The sequence below is a fragment of the Mugil cephalus genome, chromosome 14, assembly GCF_022458985.1.
Source record: "Mugil cephalus isolate CIBA_MC_2020 chromosome 14, CIBA_Mcephalus_1.1, whole genome shotgun sequence".
Classification (NCBI taxonomy): Eukaryota; Metazoa; Chordata; class Actinopteri; order Mugiliformes; family Mugilidae; genus Mugil; species Mugil cephalus.
This window is the reverse complement of record NC_061783.1, coordinates 12771023-12794616: the sequence shown is the minus strand read 5'-3', so window position 1 is coordinate 12794616 and position 23594 is coordinate 12771023.

Sequence of the window (23594 nt, the reverse complement as noted above, 5' to 3'; positions counted from 1 at the left end):
TGTGTTAGAGCACACATTACGGGTTGCATGTGGCTTATAGGGGACAGGCAACGAGAGGGGCACGTCGGACTGAGTGTGTGTGTGTGTAATACAACAATGCTCAAAGTGAGTTGTATGTTTGAACATGTATGTGTGCGTGCAAACCAACTGGTAGCCACAGTAACGATGAACAAGGCCTTGTAAGGATCCGCGGGGCCTCCTGTTTATTTAAATCGAACAACTCAACGTGTATGTGTGCGCACGTGCACGCGCCCTCCGAACCTTCACCGCCTCACTCTTTGAACTGTTGGCATTCGGAATTCAAAGCTTCCTCCTTTTCTTCCAAACGAAAATACGCCGGCCTTCATTTGTTTTTCTTGCCAGCCTTGTTTAGGTGTTCACGTCTCCCGCTCCTGGGGCGAAGGAATAATCTGAAACCCCCGAAGTTCAAAAACACATCTCAAATGCGGTGTTGACACGGCGCCCTCGGACTCCCTTTTCACGTCTCCTTCCGCTCCGTTGGGGAAGATTTTGAAACGTTGGAGATGGATCATCAGCACAGGTGCAGGTGAGGCCACTGCCGCCGTCGGCTGCCAGGTGGACGGCGGTGCGTTGCTGCTGTATAAGATGAGTTTTTAGATCGTCTGTGTACTTAGTTAAGCTCTTTTGGCACCCAGGAAAGCTCTGTCTGAGGAGCTTTTGATGTTGCTACTCCACCCAAAGGGCAAACCATCGAGCCTCGGCAGCGCTCCCCTTGACTCCATTGTAGCAGCGTGTAGGATCTTGAAAGAGGCTGAAACTGTTTTCTTTGTCAACCGTCAGAATGAGCCTCCATTAAAAACGTATGCATAGCTGCGGGCTAGATCGAAGAAGAAAAAAAAATAGCTTGCAAATAATTGCTTTATAAGTCTAGGACTGAACACCTTTTGATTAAATGAAAAACCATGAGTGTGAATGGCGAAATGGATTCTTTATGATGTTATCGAAAGCGGGCAGGTGACTGTTGGCGGCTAAGCCACGCGGCGTGTCGTCAAATCAGACGGTTGGTTATTAAGGTGTTCAAAGGCAGCTTCAGCGAGGCATTCAGGCCTAAATCTCAATGCTTCAGCGCTAAACTGCGTTGTAATCCCACAGTGTTTAACTCTGATCCAGCTGGATTTAGCCTGCTAAGGCTGAGCAGCGGCGCAGGTGCCAGCTGATAAGACCTGGGATTCACGCAGATAATCGTAACTAGGAGGTGTGGCGGTGGCGGTGAAAGTTTCCAATAAACTTAACTTAATGGAAACGATTCATTGTGAGTGAATGATTTTGTTGATGTCTCCTAACAGAGGTTTTTTTAAACCTACTCCCTTCACACAATTTATATCCATTAACTCCAATGTCCGGTGTTAAAGTGAATTAGAAGTGAAACTTTACTAAGGTGGAACGAAGGTGTGTTTTTAACTGTAGCCATGACCTTATCATAACATGATTGCTACAAGCTCAGGTGTACAAATGCCACCCAGCAATTACCTGAACAGTCAGTTTCTTTTCCCTCCATCAGCACCGTCAACCAATTTTCTCCGTAGCTAAACGTCCAGACAGAAACCTCTGGGAGGCAGAAACCCAGAGCAGGGTTGTGAGGGAGGTCGATTTAGTCACAACGTCACTGTGTGCAAAGTTCATCATCGCAAAGACAACACACAATCCGCCACTAAATCCGCGCAGAGAAAATACAGACGATCTTAGCTTTCAGACATTAGAGGATGTGATGGTTTTCACTCGTTTAAAGCGTCTGATTTAAAGAAACAGCGCTCCAAAGTGTGTAAATCTTATATTACGTCTCATTGAGAATGTGAACGTGAATCACTGGAAGAACAGGAAAAGGCGACAATGACCAATAAACACACACACACACATACACAAAAAGAAGCGCAATCCGAGAAAGTGAAAGGACAAAGACCGACGAGAGGACGGAGACTTCAGGTTGTCTTTCCCATCCCTTTGAGAAAGTGTATTGTAGGCAATAATCCCATGTTATGACAGTGACACAGTCCATACCGCCCACCTTCCCACAGCTCGGAGGGATGAGTCAGACAGCAGGGAAAACAAAGCAGCAGGCAGGAACCTGCAAGGATTACACTCTCATCATGTGGAAACTAGACACTGCAACCGGAGCTACTGCAGCCTGCACACTGACAGCATGCACTGAACTACTGTCTGACTCAATATCCCCGCGTGTGTGCGTGTGCAACCGAGAGGCACAGATAGTTTGACTGACAGGGATGGGCATTTATTTCTCGTATTTTATGTGCTTTGAGGCAACTACTCTTTAGTAGCATGTCTGTGCCGCTGAATCTTTTTTTATATTTTCTTTTTGCCAAGGACATGAACTTAAGTTTATTTTTGAGTCGAATGAAAGAACTTTCTTGTTGCCATAAATACTCAGTAGAGCCCCAAGTGTATTAATAGCTGAGCATCTTCCCCGACGAACACAACACTCTTTGAAAAAGAAACCAAAATTTCCTGCCTGATCCTGTTCCTGTGGACTTCAGATGTGAGAAAGGAGACAAGCGTTGATCATCTGTCCAAACTGGACTCGTCTTAGAACTCGGAGACACGTCGGGCTTGTGTCCGTGCGTGAGATTTAGGCTAAACTTCTTGCAGTGTGACTCAGATTCATGTCTGCAAAGCAATCAGGACATCACAAGAAACCGAGCCAAATAGACACAGAGACAGTTATTTTTGGATAAAGTTTAAGAAAAAAAACAACAACACAATTTTCTCCTCCTCTTTTGAGCTTTTTCTGTGTTATGTCTGATGAAGCATATTTATTGTTTTTCGGTCTGTTTTTTTTTTTTTTTCAAGACCATGAGTGAATACCTCATCAGGCTAAAAGGAACTTTTCTCTTTCCAAATCTTGGCTTTCTCACCATATTCCCCAGCTATATAGACGAGAACAATACCAAAAAACATCCAATTTTCCTGAGCCTCCCTCTGAGAGAATTAATGTCCACGCAGCCTCTCTCAGGTTTCCTTCTTTGCTAAACTCTGAAATATTCTATGTTCCCGAAAATAACTGAACAAACTATGAGACAGCAGCGCTGCAGGATTTGTGGACCCACATGACTTTTAAGGAGCGGGGCTTTCCAAGGTGGTTTTCAAAGTGGACACACACACACGCTCTCTTTCAGTCCGTGGTGCATCGAGGTCACGCTCGTCATATGTAAAACACAGTTACCCACAGAGAACGTATGCCCCGAGGCCAACCTGCTCTGATGTTCACATGCGCTTCAGTGGCGTGTTTTTTTTTCTTTCTCTGTGTGTGTGTGTGTGTGTGTGTGCATGTGTTTTAAGAGGTTTTGTAACATCTAGACGGTGTGTGTTGCGAGTGATTGTGTGTGAGTGTTTTGTTTTGGTGTAATGTGCTTTCCAGGGAAAGAGCTGCGGCGACAGTAATTAGACGGTGATGGTTTATCGAGATTTCCACATCACCTCAGTCCCAAACTCTTGTGTCTTCCTGGAGTCGTCCACAGTTTGGACTGTCTTTGCGGTCTGTGTGTGTGTGTGTGTGTAGCGGAGGGAGACTACACACACTCTTCTGTCCCCCTGTCTCCTCCTCTCAGCCAGTGAGTCTGGGACCCGAAGGAAAAGGCCAATTATAAAAAACCCCTCTCTCCATCTTTGTTCTGCGGGCATAAACCACTTCTTTGCTTTTTTGTTTTCATTCTTTCCCCTTCTTTGGCTTTCTGACATTCCTCGTCCATTCCCACCGTCCCCGAAACCCCCACTCCACCCCCGTTACTCACGCTCACACACACACACACGCAAGTTCACTCTTTTGGCTCACTTTTTCCTTTTTTTTTTTTTTTTAAACTTTGTCAGCGACAGTTCCCAAAGTCTTAAAATAGCCGCCATGCTTCCTGGTCCTTCATCAGCACCATATCTTATCATATTTGAAAGAAAAGCTGGGTGGGGCTGCTTGTCAGACTGGTCGTTGTTATGGTAACAGCTCTATCCCAGGGTTAATTTGATGCTGACGTGATCTTGATTCCGTTCGAAAATGCGCATTGTGTCCATATGGACAGACAGTAAAAGCATTAAATAGTATCATTATATGTTATTTTTCCGGTTCTCAGAGGAGAGTTTTGATATCGAAGAAAGTAACATGATGGTAAACTGAGAGTTAATTTGAGAAAATTTATCGATGAGGCTTGTTCTTTTTTCTTGGCATTTAATTTTCCTTTGGGAAAAAAAAAGCCATGATAATATATTTTTCATTTGTGGAATTTATGGTCAGGGATGAATGTTTAACCAACAACCTGAATTTTCACATTGACTTCAGCTTTGGTGATTTTTCAAATTTCCACTAGTCAAAAAGAAGGCGCTGACTTCTCAGGAAACAGGCCAAAGACAGGAAGTAAACACAGTCTGTGTTAAATGTTACATTCTCCACCTCTTCCATCAGATGGACAGTGACGTCTTGTTGCTATATAGGACAGGAACCGATCTTTTCCTAAGCTACCAAGCTAACACTCCTAGCCGCTGCTGCTGCTGCTGCGCCGTCCTCCCCTCTCTGCCTGATGAAGCTGAGCTCACTCTGATCAGACCCCGAAGGGGGAAAGAGTGGTCGGCTCTGATGTTGTCCTTCCAGCTGCTCTCCCACCTTCTCAGGCTTTCACACACACCCACACTGCGCCCCTCTCTCTGCGAGTCATGTGTGAGGACGCACTTTTTCTCCCCCTCTCCCACACTCAGACTCGTCTCTCCCTCTCGCATAAACACACGCACATACACAGACCAGGCTAGAATCGCTGCTCAGTGTCCAGCTCTGGGCGGTGTTCCCATCCCCACGGCCTTTCCCAGCACAGACAATGCTTTGTGTCCCACAAAGGAAGCTCTCATCCAGGCTCTGGGGCCCTGTTTGGCCCTCAGCGGCCCCGCAGACCCCAGAACGGCCCCCCGAGCCGCCCCACCACAACCTGCTGAGGTGCCAAGAGGAACATCTGTGTGACTCGGGTGAAGAGACCTCGCCGGCGTTCTCACACTGAGAGGATGAGTGTTGCTTATATTCCTCTGTGTGCGAGTTTTTGTCTCGTCTTGTGTAAGTCCCCCGGTCCTGAGAGTCTCCCAGAGCAGATAATAAATGGTGTGAGAGGAAAGACGGGGTGCACTGCCAGACCTTTCCAGTCAATGAACCACGTGTCCCAGCAGCCGGGCTGCCAACCATAGACGTAGAAATGGGGTCACGCCGACGGGAACGAATAGATGAGGAGAGAAGTGGAGGGAAGATACATGAGAGGAGCCATTGCATGGATGGATGGATGGGTGGACGGATGGATGGATGGATGGTTTACATGTAGGGTCTCTCCAGGGTCGAACATGTGACCAACCATAAAGCTATCACGTAAATTATATAATGAAGTTTAGTGTCATGTGTACATAGTGCAACAGGAGGCATATGATGTAATGTGTACATTTGCAGCAGGTTTTCTCTCAGATGTCTGATATTTAAGATTATTTCATTAAATGTATTTATGTATTTATTGGTCAAATTTTGAGCCTAATTCTTTGTTTTCATCGTTTTTCTTAATTTGTATGACCTAAAGAAATTACTTGCTAGAAGAATTTAACTCTGGTATAATAGTTTGTTAGATACAATTATTATAAATAACCAGATTCATATTCAGCAACGTGCATGTTACACACATACCAGATCTTCAACCAGTTCAAACAACTCTAAGAATAATTGGACAAATTTAAAATATGACTTTCAAAGCGTCATTTATTGTCTGAGATAAAGCTGGACACAAGCTGTTTCCTGAGTATAAAGAACCTGTAAAGACGTAGTGCGCTCATTTACCTGCCTTTATTCATATCCTGTTAATCATCCTGATTATCTCTGTTTGTGTGCCTGAGTGTGTCTGTTCAATTCCTCTGAGACGGACAGTCCAGTGCAGCTGGGTCCCTGCATGGTCCGCGCCCTCGCGCACACAAACACATACGTGGTCCAGCACAGGAAGTGACATCATGCACCACTGGCCAAAATACAGGAAGCATGACGGCAGCTTCTGAAGGACATGAGGGACACATCAGCTCTGTATAATTGACCAGCTGCTGCTGCAGATCCCACACCCATAAACACACGCACATGTTCACACACTTAGAAGGATGCCTGTAAATCAGTGTGAGAACTTCGGCCCACTTTGTTAAAATAACATATTTGATAAATCAAGCGTAATTTCTTTCAATAGCTCAAATGGTCATTTAGGGCCAAGTGTCAGTGTGAGAACAGGATTGTTAGCTTTATATCATCTGCGATGTGGGAAAGGTTTGTGATTCATTATGGCAGCAAGGACACGAGTATTTATTTATTTTAGTATATTCTTTTATTTATAGACCAATTTTCCACTTGAGAAAAAATAGGTGCTCTATGCGTCCAAAGTCATGACTGAATTCTGTATATGACCTGCACATGATGTAACAGGTTTCCAGGGACAGAAACATGGTTTTTAAAGCCAAAACTAATGTAGGCAGCACAATTAAAAACACAAGTCAGTCTCAACCAATAATTCTGTAGAATAAATCTATTATGTTTCTGGCAGAATTAACACTCAGTGCATGTTAAGTGCTGATTTTAATGAAGAAATATTCCCCATGTAGTGATTTGACGCAGCTTGTGTCAATAAATGCATGACTACACACAGACACAAGATAATGTGCATAAAATCACACCGGATCTTTAGGTCCTCAATTTCAGTGATTCATGATACAAAGTGTGATAATTGTCAATTCCGCTGTAAATTAATGGAAATGCATATGTGAAATAGTGTTTCTCATAGACAGCCCCACTCTGCAACACATAAGCTGACCAGACACACACATTAACCACTATTACTGCAACTACTGCTGCACTACTTTCACTACTCTATGACTCACAATATGTGAAGACCCAGAACAAGACGGGAACATATAAACATATAAAACAATATGTTACCATTTTCCTTTTTTTTTTAGACACAGATTTCTGATAATGGGAAGATGTTACACAAGTAGAACTTTAACTGTACAGTCAGTGTACACCATAGGTTTTCAATAGGGGGTCCCCGGAGGTTTTGCAGGGGGGTCGCAAAATCTTTGGTTGATTAGACATTTGTTATATATTTTTTAAAAATTCCCCCACAAATTTTATAATTCTCTAAATACACACTTGAAAATGAAAATAATAATGTATATTTAGATAATATAGCACTGGGCTATAGAACACATATAGTAGGTAGGGGGTCCCTACTTAATCTGTCCATCAGTTTGGGGGTCCTTGGTCTGAAAAACGTTGATTGTACAAATACACAAAAACACAGGATAACTACGTACTTAAGCTAACTAAACAATGAACAAATACATACTACTAACAGGATGTAAAAAACAACAGAATGCAGAGTTGTTATAGAAATATACAACTGTACGGAGAATGAGGACAGAGTTCATGCCACCGCAGCCAGTGTTTTATACAAAAGCAAATGGTGGTCACGAAAAGTAACACATGTAAACACTGTATGCATGTTGCCCGTTAGTTCTGCTTGTCTTTGTGTTTTGCTGATTGCAGCCAAGGATTCTTGTTGTATGTTTATAGCTCTGTGCAGCCACGTTCGCCCCACGTTCCCACTAGATCATGTTGCCACTGTATCACACACACACACACACACACACACACACACACATGCTTTCCGCTTCCACAAATATGTCAAAACTCCACATCCCCCTGAATCACGCACATGCTTTCGTTATGTTTAGGCCCGAGCGTCTTTCTCTTTATCGTTCTCTGTTCCCCTTTAATTTTGCTCTGTGTACGTCTTGCTTCCTTATTTTTCCTTGTGTGTCGGTGTCTTTGTCTCTCGACTCTGTCTCGCTCCCACACTCTCGACGCACACAACAAACACACCACCACCCTCTTAACTTCTCCCCAGCTCATAATGTCGTGCCTCATAAGAAGTATGCGTCAATAACCACAACAGTACTCACACACACCACACGCACCCAAACATACACAGAGCGGAGCCCACTGTCGCCGAGATGACATGCTGCCAAATATTCATGAGAACTGCTAAAAAGCTACAAAGCAAGTATGTGTGGTGAACACCAAGCTTTAAATCTGGGGTCTGGAAGCACTGTGGCAATGTCACAACTTTGATTCTCCTCATCCTCTCAAGTCAGTTTAATTTGTTTGCTCTGTCGTTCTTTTTCTTTGTTTCTTACAGTAGTCTTTCATTAAAAGCCCACTGAATACGTGGAATATCTCTTCAATGAGCTCCATCACCATCAAGGAGTCGGGCTGCAGCGTATCGGTGCAGATTTCCAAAGACTAACGCCTGCAGTGACAGTGTTGGGGGCCCTGGCTGCCGACAAAGCCTTTCCTGTGCCTGTGAAACTCCAACTTCTGTCTATTTCCATCTGCAGGGATAACAAACACAGCGTAAAGCGCCTGATAAAAACATAAACACGGGGGAATATTCCTGAGGCGGCTGCATGTTTTCACATGGCATGTCCAAAATACCTCGAAGGTTTCAACAAATAACTAAAATAGCACAGTTTCTTCAATCAAAACATTTCCATAAGTGCAACCTACACTCTCTGAGAGGATGTGATCACGTAAGAAAAACGACTGTGAATGACCACAACACAACATAACGTGACTGCTTCGCATCGGTAGAAAAATGTGTGAAAGCGACACCGCTTTTTGAAATGTGTACCTTTCTCCCATGAACGCTCAGTTTGGTTTCATCATGTGGCTGCCCCTTGCTTCCTGTTGAGACTTTGGTCCTGTTTCCTGTTAACTATGTACAATTTCCTAGTGACAGAGCGGAGAGCCCAATTACTCAGAGCTGACATTTACTAGAGTGTTATTGACGTCTTATGGTATTTTATGGGGAAATGTTTTCCTTTAAACTCTCAGCTGTTAAAGAACATTTATAAAGATGAGTCCCAATGGAGAAGCGTCACACACAAACCACAGAGCTTAAGGCAAAGTTCACTTCAGTCAGCTAGAATCGGAAGAAGGAATAGACTACATAAAGAATGTACAATCTAGCTTGTCTGCTTAACCCTTCTCCTTGTCCTCTTTCCTGAAATTTTTCCAGCAATACAACGACAAAGACATTCTGCAAACATGGTGTCCTCAATAACTTTAAAATGGGAGATACATCAAGGTATTTGGTCACCTATAGTAACCGAAAAAGAAGAGCCTTGGTTGAAGAGTTGACCAAGAACTGTACTCTAACGAAGCTTGAAAAGTCCTCTTGAGACATGAGACATTAATAATAATAACTTATAAATAATCAATATGGGGAACAGATGGGGGAAGGAGGGGCGAAGACAAACAGACAGAGGGAAGGCAAGCTAGGAATGATGAGGAAAGGCCATGGTGAAAAGATGGGTCCTCAGAGATGATTTGAAGGTGTCCAGGGTTAGGGCGCTGCAAGGCTACAATGAAGCATGGTGGTGGCAGCATCATCACGACTGTCCATATGCGGTCCAACCATAGCCCAAATTTAAATCCTGGAAAACATCTGTGGTTAGAGCTAAAGACAAATATTCACAGACACTTCCCATCTTTTCTGACAGAGCTTGAGAGGACCTGCCAGGAAGAATGGGATAAACATCTCAAATCCAAGTTGGCAATGCTTGCACATTTAACTCGAACGTCTTCCAGAAAGCAGTTTTTGATTTTTAATAATTCTTCTCCAGTAAACACTTTAATTTTCACGTTGTCATTATGAGTTACTGAATATACTAGAATGCAAAAAAGGCAGTTTCATCTGATTTGAAAACAAAGAAACATCAGGAGAGTAACCAAATGAGAAGAACGTTGGCCGGGGAGAACACGGAGAACCTGAGGTCATATGGAGAGAGGGGACAACCTGCTGGACCCATAAAAGATCTCTAAAAAAACACCAGTTCCTCTTTGTTCTGATATGCAGCACCCTGCACATGTTCCTATTTAAACCCCAACTCCTCATTCATCTTTTAGAACTGACGACACTACATAGATGAGTGGCAAACAAGAAAACTGCACAAGTCCAGCTGCCTCAGCACTTATTGGCCATGATGTACATGGGTACAAATCCATCTCTGCAGTGAAACATGGTGGTGGCAGCAGCATGCTATGCAGGAACTGAAGGAAGGATGAATGCATCCGAACACAGAGGAGTCCTTCAGGAAAACCTGCAGCAACCTGAGAGCGGTGAGACAGTTCACCTTCCAGCACAACAATGACCCGAAACATGCAGTCGAGACAATGAGTGTCCTTGAGTGGCCCCGGCAAAGCCCGGACCTAAATCCCACATAACATCTGTGGAGAGGGCTAAAGACAAAAATTCACAGACGCTTTCCGTCCTGTTTGACAGAGCTTGAGAGGATCTGCCAAGAAGAATGAGATAAACTTCCCAAATCCAAGTTAACAAAGCTTGTACGCACAAAAAAAAAAGAAAAAAGTATTGAATCAGGACTCTTTAAGAGTTTTTAAGTTTTAATAATTCTGCTAAAAGCACATTTTCATTTTTTAAGCAAAAAATTATAGTTTTATCGGTTTAAAAGTAAATACACAACATTCAAATGAAACAAAAGTGTCTTGGTCCAAATACCGTCTGAATCCACTGTAAATGCATAAGTTTTCATGTGTGTGATTGTGTGTTTAATCCTTTCCAGCCGTTTCCCCTCCTTTCCTTTTTTCTCAGTCGCAGGCCTGGGAAGCAGTCGTGGGGGGGATCTCTCACAGCCGCTCAGTGTGTGTGCGTTCGTGTGTGTGTGAGTGTGTTAGCAGACAGCTGTGCGGACGGCCGGGACCAGCCGTTACAGCAGGGACACACACTCACACCCACCCACAGCCGTCTCATCTCGGCATCCCACCCCACCCTCTTCTCCTCTCGTCACTCCTTCTTCTCAGTAAAGGGAGATGTCAGCTGGGCCGAGTGTGTGTGTGTGTGTGTGTGTGTGTGTGTGTCCAGTGCATATAAAGGGTTCTACAGATAGTACAGGTTATTATATGCGTCTCTCTGTATGTGTATGATTGTGTGCATGTTGTGGGGGGGTCACCACCAGACGGAAAAGCGGTGACCTCTTTACAAAAGTGTGTGTGTGTTGGCTGAGACAGGGTCACATTACATGGTTGACTTGAAGTGTTCATGTACCATACACCATCTTGTGCATGTCAGCATGTGTTTGTGTGTGTGTGTGCGTTTAGCTTACATCTGTGTGGGTGATGAAACACCGAGCAAAGGTCCCCACACCAAGACAAGAAAAAAAAAGTCTTAAAAATATTATAAACTGGTTCTTGTTTTCACAGCTTCCACCGTCATTCACACCAGTTATGGTTTAATAAGTTTGGGGCAATAATGTTCATAGTTATTAACAAAGCTAATCTCAGAAAGTTTTTTTGGAAATCAAATGGAATATTTGATGTTTCTTTTATTTAATATTTGACTTTTAATCAATGATGAAGATGAGAAGATGCACTCTCTGAAATTACCTAAAATTTTTAAACCTAAGAGAGACTGTTACATTTAGGCCCTTGACAAATAATATCAGCTTTAACAGTTTTCTATCTGGATCATGTCAGTCATTGCCAGGTATATTTTCTGTATTTAACATAACAATACAGTTTTTTATTTGTTATCTGTGGTTATATTCGTATGCTTGTGCATCAGTAATGAGGCATTTTATGTCAATTAAAGATTTAACAGAGCTTTGGAGGTGGGGGTGGAGTAGGCTACTGTCAGTGTGTTTACATGCATGTGAAAAAAACTGAATTATTACCTTAATCCAACTTTAACTGGACAACTTAAGTGCATGTAAACACGTTACTCCAATTTCTCCTTATCTGATTAAGACAAACAGATAATGTGATTGGAAATCAATTTTCTCCGTCATGTATGCGCTTGTATAGGTTTTATTTACTGGACAACACATGTGTGCATGCTCCACATGCTTCTGTGCTGACTATGACCGCGGAACAAAAACGAGCTTGTAGAAGAACCACCTGAGGGATAGTGATATCTTATCTGCACCATAAGTAGCGTACACATTACGTACGAGATTAAAAAAGCTGTACTGTTATCCATCTGGTTGTTGTTTGAAATGCCGGTCTGCCGCATGAACGACTCCAGTTGTTTATTATATGACGTATAATACCAGAAAGGGGGCTGTATTAACATGGTATTAACCCGCTGACAAGACACATATCGGCACCTAGTGCTGAGGAGGACATGTTCTCAGCAGTTATTCAATTTTCTTTTGCATGTAAACTGGAACAGGGACCGCATTCAGAAAGTCAAATTCTGCACTGACGCCCTGCAGAGAAATGTAGTTACTAATGTTGCTTGGGTTCTATGAATTTATCATCTAAAGTAGTCAGAAAGAATAAAGTACAAGCTTTGCAGGGGAACGTTTCCAATATAAATGAAAGAAACCAGCGTTCAGAAGAAGGATTACAGCCTAACAGAGAAAAGCAGTGAGGACAAACATGGATTACAGCTGGTGTGGCTTATCCTAGTTGGAGAGCACTGAGAGAAGACGAAGAACTGAAGACCTCTAAATGTCATATGTGTGCATCAACACTGTTTACATGATTTTTTTTCTTATTTCTCAAAGGGGGTGATAAAATTTAGGAACTGTAGGTTCCAAATCTTACAGGAATCTTAAAGGAATACTCTGATTATGTTAAATTGCGTTTAAAGAATGAATGTCCCTTTTGGGTCTCATACTCTTTCATATACTGATATAGAGCTATAACCATTACACCTTATTATTATAATTTTTTTCTTTTTTTTTTTACAAATCGAGAATGCAATCACTGAACAATGATTTCTTTTGTATTCTCCTCAGTATCTAATTTTTTCCTCTACATTTTTTTTTTTTGTTGCAATCACAATGATTTACTGTATGTTATTTCGAAGCACAGACAGGAAACTTGGTGTGGGAGTCTTCGGGTGTGGGGGACAGAGGGAAGAGCGCGACCCCAGTGTTAGTGTTGCTGCTGCCACAGGGACCCAGTAAAAACAGAGCTGTCAGTAGTGCTCCTGACTGTTAGGCTCTGTGTCAACCCACAGACCAAATAAACAGCAATCAGCGCTGCGCTAACCACTCTGTGACAAACACACACACACACACACACACACACACACACACAGACACACACACACAAAGCAAACCCTAAAGCTTGGTGAGTGAACTCATAGTCAAATCACTGCAGCCACACACAAACACACACACACACACACACATACATGCACACACACGTCACTCACAAGTCCGAAAGCAAACAAGCCAGGGAAGTCTGTCTAATTAATGTTTTGAATTTGGCCTCTGAGTGATGTAATGACAACACGTAAGTCATGCAGTCACCGACTCTCAGCCTCAGGACTGTGTAACTTCCCACAAACCTGGATTTGGCTGTCAGTGGATACAAAGGACCGGCATCACACCTGCAGACTTCACAGTATTTAGCGATTTACAGAGATCTGAAAACTGGTTAAAGAAGCATTGTAGCCTAAATGTCAATCACAGTTTATGTCATCCCTGCAGCTTTTAATTTCGCATCGCAGTAACGTGCATTATTATGTGATTGTACATTTTACATATTACAGTTAAAATAAGGGCACTTATTACTTATTAACAGGATGGCAGATACTGCAGTATTTTCACATAAGTGAACCAGAAAATGTTCAAAATAAGAATGGTGCTTGTTTTTGTTTTCTTCTGTTTTGTATTCTTTGCAAGTTTCTGTTTTGCCTCCACTAAAAATATGCAAACACATGTCAGAGATCTTCAGTAACCTTTTTTTTAAAAATTGTAATTGCAGCACGCAGCATCCATTGAGCTACAAAGGGATATTTGATCATTTGATCAGTGTTTCCAGATACGTGTGATGGTTTCGAGCCCAAAAGCTGTTCAAAAACTCCCAGCGCACACACAGAACTGTCCCAAATATTAGATTGATACTTTGTTTAGTGCTTTAACCATCCAGATTGTTTGAACTAGCGCGGAAATCAACATCATGCAACAAACTGGTGACATCGCCCACCACAACTACTCACATCTGGCGACTGCAAAGCCAGTCGATGACGTCCAATGATCGGTAGTTGAAGCACTCACTTATTTTTTTTTTTTATTATTATTTCAAAGCAGCACAAACGTCGTTCGCCCGCCTCTAATTTTTTACCCTCAAAGTAATATTAAAAACTGCCCAGCTGGGCGTGAAACCGCTCAATCTGGCAACACTGCTGGTGATCATAAACTCATAAAATAGTTCCTGAGGAATCGAGAGAAACGTGGAGGTATCTGAAGAACTGGTGTTGTTATATTATTCTTTTTCTTTACAGAGAACAGATCTGTCAGAATTGAGATAAGAGCATTTTATTCACACAAATTTGAGTTATGTTAACTGAGATTTATCTTTGGAGTAATTATAAAGTTCTGGTTACAAAGTTTTTGTCAGAAAACAATTAGAAAATTGTGAAGCTTATCTTAGTATTGAGAAATGTGTGTTCAAAGTTACAAAGAAAACAGACTATTAAAACTTTCTTTTTGCTTTCAGTTAAACTGGATTGTGCTACAGTTGGTGCACATGATTGAGTTTTATATAAAACGCATAATAAATGTTTGCGTTTTCACCCGTTTTTCCTCATATCCCTTATTTCTTCTTTTAAAAAGCAGTTTGCAAATTTTTCCTACTCCGTTTGTTTGAGGCGAAACCACCGCCACCATCCATCCATCACATCACATTACAATTAATTTAAACCCTTTAAGACATTCATGGTCTTGTTTCAAGTTTATGGCACACTTTGGCCAGATCCCTGACAAATATTCTCTCTTTCAGACCTCAAGGAATTTTTGAATGGGGTGTGCCGCATTTTCATGCAGGCCCCATGTGCAGCAAAAGGGATCAGACATCACAAGTCCCAACTAATAGATGTGATTGTTTCAAAATGTCTGTGCAAAGCTGGTGAGAGCGCGCAGACAGACAAAAGAGCTCCCGGGATCCCTCTGTGATTAAACAAGCACAAGGAGGGATTGGTTTTGTTGCTGCCATAACAAGCCTGCAGATATGAGTGAAGTGGTCGCATCGTAATAGGCCGAGCAGACAGACAGTGGAGGCTTGGCCCGAGAGAAGGAGCTCTGAAAGGAATAGCAGATGCTAAAGATGAAAGAGCAGCCTGTCCTTCACTGGAGGGGTCCATCTCTCTCACACATCACACATGGAAAAACAAGATCTCTGCCTGGATTGTGTTTCAATTAACATGCATTCCTTATTTTATTTTATTTATTTTTTTAATATACCTAAACCTTATTTTACTAGACAATATGTTAACACAGTAGAAGCAGAAGGAAACGACATATGGTACGATCTTTACATTCAGGCACACTGTACATTAGGAACACATAAACCAATCTCATGGTCCATTTAAAGCTTTTCTGGAGCTTTCGATCCGATTACTGGAAGTTGTTCCGGTTGTAATGTGATTACATATATTTATGTAATATTTATGTACATAACTCAGTCCATTCGCTGTTTTGATGATTATATATTCTGTGATCATTTGGGGAACTCTGAGACGTTTCTATTGCATTGAAACGTGCTTCACGACAACATGAAAATCTGCAAAAACAGACGCATAAAACAAAGTGAATGAAAACCAGACAATTAAAAAAAAAAAAATACAGTTACATTAAAAGAGCAATTAGTTTGGTTAGTTTAGTTCATTAGTTTGGACAATGCACATTAATCAACATTGATTAACGTTGATCTATCTGATTGTAATTACTAGGACAACTATAGGTAAGAATCAGATCTTGAAGTCCACATTAAATCAGACTTGATGTTTATGTGATTTCACATAATTTCTTGCTCTATACACCTATACATCAGCCCAGCGTTGACAAAAAGTTAAAAATAAAATTCTTAATTCCATTTTAAAAATGCTAATGACTCATCCAACGACATTCTGTCTTGTATTTTCCTGCCACTCCTCTACTTCTCTACTTTACTAGCTGCACTGGTACTTCGGCTAACAACTCAACATACAACATCTGATACGTCGTGCCTGCTCAGGGTATGTAGGGGGTGTGGCCTCCCTGGCCTTCTGCGCTTCATTTTAGAGGTTCACAAGCCAGTGGGTGACATCACGATGTTTTTTTTTTATCCGTTTAGGAACCACAGAGCAAAATACAATAAAACAGACAGCCATTACATGAACAAAGTTCTTTATGTTGCCACATTTCACCAAACATGTTGTGAACTTTACTGGATTATTATTTTCCGTCATGTTCTGTTGGCTGGGTTTGGTGTCTTTGTAAAAAATGTGTTTTTTTTAATCCTAATTTGGGCTCTATACGCTTCATTCCTTCTCCTAAAAAGGTAAAAGTCATCCCAGCCGAATCGTTTCTCTCCACTGTCTCCTATCGTTTCTGTTGTTGACAGGCATGCAGACAGGGAACCTTGTTCGTGGTACGAGCCGAGCTATGGGGTCTACCATTTCCGCTGGAGTGTCTCCTGTCGCGGTCGCTCTCCTCCTACACACACTCGCAACCGCCACACATAAATATAAATACACACCAGCGGTCCCCTCCGGAGAGATCGGTTTCATAGGATCACACGGTGGGCTCTGGTTCCCAGGCGCTCCTCACGCGCTCTGCAGACGTAGATGGTTCCTTCACACAACCCTGACTCTTGACCCCGCGTCATTAGCAGGGTCAGAGGACCAGCAACCCCTCAGCGCGGCAGGAGGAGAGGGGGCCACTCCCCCCTTCCCTCTCCCCCAAAGATGGGACGCTCGTTTTTGCTCTCCGTCGCTCTCCTCCGAGGGCCAAATGTCAAACGTTAAAACATGTTTCAACTGTTCGGGCTCGTTATCGAATTAGCGAGTAAAGATGAGTGATTAGGAGCTTGTGCGCTTAAGGAGTGTGTACGTGCACGTTCGCCGAAAAATGCACGAAAGCAATGTTTTTCCTTCGCCTCACATTTCAGCATACCTACATGTCAGGCCCAGAGATCATGCTGCAGCCATATCAAAGGATCAGACGTGGAACAGTCTCAGTCTCAGTCAGTCTTCAGGAACAAACCGTGACCTCCTTACGCTACTCGTGACTTCTGCTGCATGCCAGCAGGTTCTCCTTCCTTTAATCTCAGCTGTCCTATACACTCCTTTATTATATAAAACTGGACTAAAGTCACTGTTTTCCAAGGGCCACAAGGCCAGTTCAGAAGTGTGACCAGGTCAAACTCAAAGGGAATAATTACCACAAGCTGAGATGAAAGTTAAATGGCCGCCTTTGTTCTCTGCGACTTTCGCTCGCACTCTCTTCTCCCACAGTGGCCACCCACAAGGAGTTTCGCTGACTCCAGACATAAGTAACACCCCCCCGCCCCCACCTACCTCCCCAAAAAAATAAAAAAACAGCCACTCTTCACCTCCAGACAGAAGTCAGACAGCGCCGATTATGACCCGGCAGGTACGTTTTGATGCGTCTTGACAGGACGCAACAAATGGGAGTCAGATGCCGAGCGCCGCGTCCCATCCACCTGTTGAATTTAGATATCAAATGTACCAGACTGAGGATTAGTGAACCTATTTAGAAGATCAGAGGGCTGCAGATGAAGGGGTGTGTTCAGGTTGTCTGAGTTCCCTGTGGGAAAAAATAAAAAGAAATACCAACCTAATACTTGTAACATATGTCCGTCAACTCTGCTGTCTGCCGGGCGCTGTATGAGACCCGGAGCCTTCACTTCCTGATTCCCTTAATCTGTATCCCCCCTTTGCATTGCAAGTGTTTTTAAGTCTTTTTAAATTAAATGTAACTGCTAAAGATATTAAGCGTTTTCCCCGTCAATAAACTGAGTCAAGGCTCAGGATGCAGCGTTGTGTCCATCTAGTACTGTTACCATGGTGATGTTCCCCAGAGCCCTGCCTCACAACCTGGGGTCCTTCTTTAAGTGTTAAAGAATATCAAAGCTCTGAGGTTGTCACTATTCAGTTTTTAGATGATTTAAAGTCTGAGCACACAACTATTTAAAAAGATGCATTTGTGAGTGTCTCTCCAAAGCGGTACGCCACCGAGTAGGCCACACCTCTGTGACCTCTCAACCTCTGTGACCCAGCTCTCAGTCCCCTTTCATCACACAAGGTCCACCCCCCCAGATCGCTCTCGTTCCCCCCTCAGTCGGAGCATCGCTGTTTTATGAATGAAACAGCACGTTTGAGAAAGTGGGAAAAATAATAAAACTAAAATTCAATCTCAGCAGGGAGAGAACCGCTGCTCTGCTCGGCCAGAATGTGTCATTTCTGATGAGAGGCTGGATGATGACACATCCACTCTCTAAAATAAAACAAATAAGCATGTGCAGAATCCTAAATCAAAACATCATGCCGTGCAAAGATATGAGGGCGATACCAACAACCACTTCCAAGTTCCGACAAGTTGCTTTCAGAGCTGAGTTAGCAAACCTTGGGTCAAGTTTGTGTCACTTAACGCAACTTATCAAAAAGGGAAAAAATAAATATCTATACTTTTTTTGTTTAAAATAAACAATAAAAAATTCTACTTGACTCTCCATGTGTCTGCACTTTAGTGCGTTGGACTGATAGACAGGGGGAGGACCCTGAACACTTCCCATGGGGACACAGGACAGAGATGAGTGTCAGTGGGTCAGCTTTGACACATCCGTTACTTCCTCAATACGCACGCTCGCACTGAGTGATGTGTACGGCCCATGTGGACAGGAGGATAAGGATACGAGTCAAGAGGGGTGACACAGAGGACCCCGTCAACGAAACTCACAGGGGAACTAATAGTGACTGACAGGGGCAAACAATGAAACCACGTACGACTCCCCTCCCGCCCTGCAAAAGGACAATACTAGGGTGTCACACACACACACAACACTCACCCCTGCCTCACAAACAGCACACCCACTTAAAGACACTCAGGAACAATGTCTCTCTTTCGCTCTCACCCCCTCTCCCGACGAGGGACAATGGTCGGGTGTCATACGTGTCTGGAGCAGAATTAGCCGTTGCTTCCTCTCCCTGTCGGGGGGGAAACAAAGTTAGCCTTCCTCAGAGCTCTATTTATAAACAATAACAAGGCTCACCCTCCGCAGGGTTTCACCAGAAAGCAGCTCAACGTATTGTTTCGGGCGGATGAACATCTGTCTGTGGCTAACCTGCAGACGCCGTGACTCTCAGACTGTGCCTGTGACTCAGTGCTGGTCACACTTTCAGAAGCTGCGCCGCTCGTTTTCTGTTGCCGTACCAGTTTATTGCTCGTTTCACTCTGAGGTTTGACCATGCAGATTGATGCATGTATGACTTTTCCTGTTTATTAAGGGGGAAAAGTTTGTCTATGCTCAAGTTGGGATTTCGCTGCGCCACAAATTGCAAGTCAGTCATGGTTCATTATGCAGCTTAAACAAGTTTAATGTGGAAATTCAAAGCTGCCACTTCTCCTAAATATACTTCTGATGAATAAGGAGCACCTTGTATCTGGGAGTTTAACTTTTAAATTGGGCATTATTTGCAAAGAAAAATTGCTTTCGAGAAATTTTAGACCAAGTAAATATTATTTTTGTGTCTTCGAATGTTTCTGAAATTAGGCCTTTAAAGTAATCTACCTGCCTTTGTGTGTTTGGATAGAGTTAGCGGCAGATTTTCCATCTTCTCAATTTACAGTAATTTTACATCAGCACTATGTAAGAATGTATTTTTAACCGTGCAACATCTGGAAAACTGAAAACAAGGGAAATCGGAAGACAAAAATATATTTGATAAGTTTATAACATCCTGTCAGAGATTTTTTTTTATTAATTGTAAAAAAAGAAAAAAGAAAACTCTGAAATACAAGATTCAACTTTAGGCTCATAAATCTCAGAGTTTAAGTTATTTTCAACTTTTTTAAATGATTAAAGCGAAGACAAACATGCAATAAACCAATAAATCCTGTTATTTTTTTTTAACTGCTCTTGCCTCAGAGGTCTCTCCTCTCTTATCACGAAACAGTTTTTACAACTGAAAGACACGACTGCAAACCAGAAAAAAAATATCAGTCAGCCTCTGAAATGATTTATTTATCTAAAACAGAAAAAGTGGCGAGCGTGATTAAGCTATCGCGACCTCATCGACAAGAGATATCATTGGTTTTTGCAGCCCATCCATCAACATTTTTCTACACACACAGACAAAAAGAAAATGTCACCCGACACATCACGAGGAACATCAGGAACGCTTTACCATTTTAGCAGTTTATCATGATCCTGTTTTGTTAAGGAGCAACCGAGAGTTCCTGAATGTGATATCAACATCATCCATCAACGTCACTCTGTCAGCGCTGCAGCCGAGCTAGATTTACACTCCCTGAAGTCATGTAGAGCCACATGAGCCCTTCGCAGGAAAGCTTAACAAACCGATACTGCTAAACGCCTGATGACATGTGGGCCATTGTGTAAATATGTACAGCAGAAGCAATTAAACTTAATGCAAAAAATGTGCGCGCCAAGGTGAATTTATTGGCGAAATCCCACTTTAAAACAACTTCAAAGCCTAAATGCGGACACATATTTCAAGCATTTCCTTCTGGTAAGAAAGTCTAGACTCAATTTATGTCTGCCCTGATGACATGTAATTGCTACAGAAAAAAAAAAAAAAAAAAAAAAAAAAGGTCTCGCTTGTGGCTTTCAAATAAGCTGAAACCCTTCTTTGACCGTACAGTCCGAGACGGGAACTGTATGATTCAGGAGGAAGCTTCAGGAGGGCGCGCAACGTGTAATCTCTCCCATTTGACCCTAAATTACGTCTGTCAGTGTCTGAGAGGATTTACCAGACGCGGGGAGGCTTTCGGAGAGACAAAATTCCCCGAGGAAGAACTATTTGGGATGATAAGAAAGGCACGGCGAGGATAAGATTCAAGAAAACAAGAAGGAGGAAAACATGTGAAGACAGGAAATTGGACATGAAAGACAAAAAAAAGGGGGGGGGTGAATGCGAGACAGTTCAGAGGCAGCGGAGGTGAACCGTCGCTGAGTTTGATTCGATTTGGTGGCCTGATTTACAGAGAGAGGGAGAGAAACGGCGGGGAGGAGGGAGGGGGGGAGGGGATTTGATGGTGTGGTGTGGCGTTGCGGGCCCTCACCTTCAAAGGGCGGCCCCTGAAAGGCCCTACTAATCACAACATGTGATGAGACCGGTAGAACAAAGACAGCCGGGCAGAAAATAACAGCGTGGGAACTCTGGGTGAACTTGAAATACAACAAGAGGGATCACTCCCCTCCTCCCACTCCCACTCCCCTCCACCCAACACCCCTCCACCTACACACACACACACACAGTCAAACACTAATGTGGATGCACACCTGTGTTTATTGTGAGTAAGGCTTCAGGTTGCAAGTGCTCGGACGTGTGTGAACGCAACTCCCACTCACTCCCACTCCCCTACACACACACACACACACACACACACACACACACACGAGTTACTCACCAATGATGAGTTCGATGAATGTTGGGAGTGTATCTGTGTGCCTGCGCTGCCATAAGTTTAGCCTTGTACGACAACAATAAGATGAAAACAGCCCTAAGTGCTTCCTCTCATTCATATAAACCAAACAAGGCAGCCTCCTCTCCCTGTGATGACTATTACGCCTTGGGTTTCCACTGATAAGCATCGCAGCGTTTGCTGCATGTGTGTTCATGCATGCGCAGAAGTTGGTAATGACTAATAATAAATGCGTGTTTCTGCTGCGCTGCATTACCGTAAGATTAAAATGACAGTCAGCAGCTCATTGCCTCCAGAGGATGAATGGTCGGCGCCCTGTGCAGCACATCCCGAAAACGTTTTTCATGATGAATCCAGGTTTTATGTTTCCTCCCCTCTACACACTAGTGCACATTTCCTTGCCTCATTCATAGCCTTTTCATTGTTGTTGCCCGGTGCACTTATAAAAAAAAAAAAAAAAAATGACCTTCACTGACATTTTGAAGCATAGTTTTGCCGGGACAAAATGTCAGCGTTCTACTGGTACCAACTGGTTTTCAGTGGAGACAGAACTAAGATGTCGGCGTCTTTGAAACGTGGAGATTTATTCAGTGATGAGTTTAGTTGGCTTTGAAAACGCTCTGATTGAATGACACGGTAAAAATCAATTAAAAAGTCAAGCTGTAAATAGTTTGTTGGTTTTCATTAGTGCTCGTTGTTGAATCAGTATTTTCTGTAAATGCACCAGTCGTGTGAGCAAAATGAATTTAAGAACTTTACAGTTAGTTATAGTCTCTGCGCGATCAAATAAATGCAGAGAAGCTTGCATGTGTACTAACACCAATAGGGGCATAACATTATGACCACCTTCCTAATATTGTGTAGGCCTCTCTTGTGCCTCCAAAACAGTTGTATCTGGAAACAGGATGTTGTTAGTTGGGGCCTTTGGGTCCTATGGGTCTCTGTGGATCATCCCACAGGTACTTGATCGGTTTGGGACCTAGTGAAGCCAGGTCAACACCTTGTGCTGTGAGTTGCTCCAAATCGTTTTTGTGTGTGTGTGTGTGTGTCAGGCTGGAGATGCTGTCATAAATTGTGGGGTGTCATTGCTGGGGGGTGGGTTGTCTGGTTTCACTAAAACACTGAATTGTCACAAGATGGTCAATGTTATTCACTTCTCCTGTCAGTGGTTTTAATATTGTGGCTGATCGGTGTATATACCGAATATATTTTTATTTTATTTTATTTTATTTAGAAATACTATAAAAACACATTCATGAAATAAATGGCATAAACAGATACCTACGATATCTGTCTCCCATGAAGAAAACGTAACAGTACTCTACTTCTAAACGCAGGCCTACAGACCTTTGATTTCACAACTATATGTTATGACTGCTGCGGTTATGTAACAGCCCCGTATATCTCATGGATCTTATTCTGCTCAGTAAACGGCAGACACGGTTCAGTCCCTGCAGGACACCCTTTACCGAAGAGCTGCGGCTCCGCATGCAGTAACACGAGTACCTCCGTGTATACAAACACACACCAGCGGCTCTGTCAAATTATTTGGGGAGCGTGACCATTAAAGGAGGCACCGGCCGTGCGGTGGCGATGATGTGGAAACTCCAGGGACTTTGATTGCATGACGGGCTTTTTTTTTTTTTTTTTTTTTTTTTTTTTGAGTGCTCTCAGAAAAAGAAAAGAAAAAAAAACTCCTTGAAGCGCCCACGGCGTCTTTACCGTGCATGAGGTCTCTCTGTGGGGTAAGATTAGACTTGGTGGCTTCCTCTGGTTGCGGCAGTGCTCCCTGTCTGTCCTCCCGGGCTGAGTTAGTATTGGATTACAGGTTCACACGCTCGCTCGCAGACCGCCCGTCGCCCCGACCAATTGCTCCATTCATTCCAGCGCCGGAGACGGCCGTCGGCCTCTGATTGGTTATCAGCGCCGGTTAGGGAACTTTCCCACGGCCAACGCGTGCTGACAGCCGGCCAGCCACTCCTCATCACCACCGGGACACACACGGGGGAGGAGGGGGCGGGCGGTGGCGGCGGGTGGGTGGGTGGGTGGTTGGATTGGGTGGGTCGGTGGCGAGGGGGGACAGTCACGGACCGAAA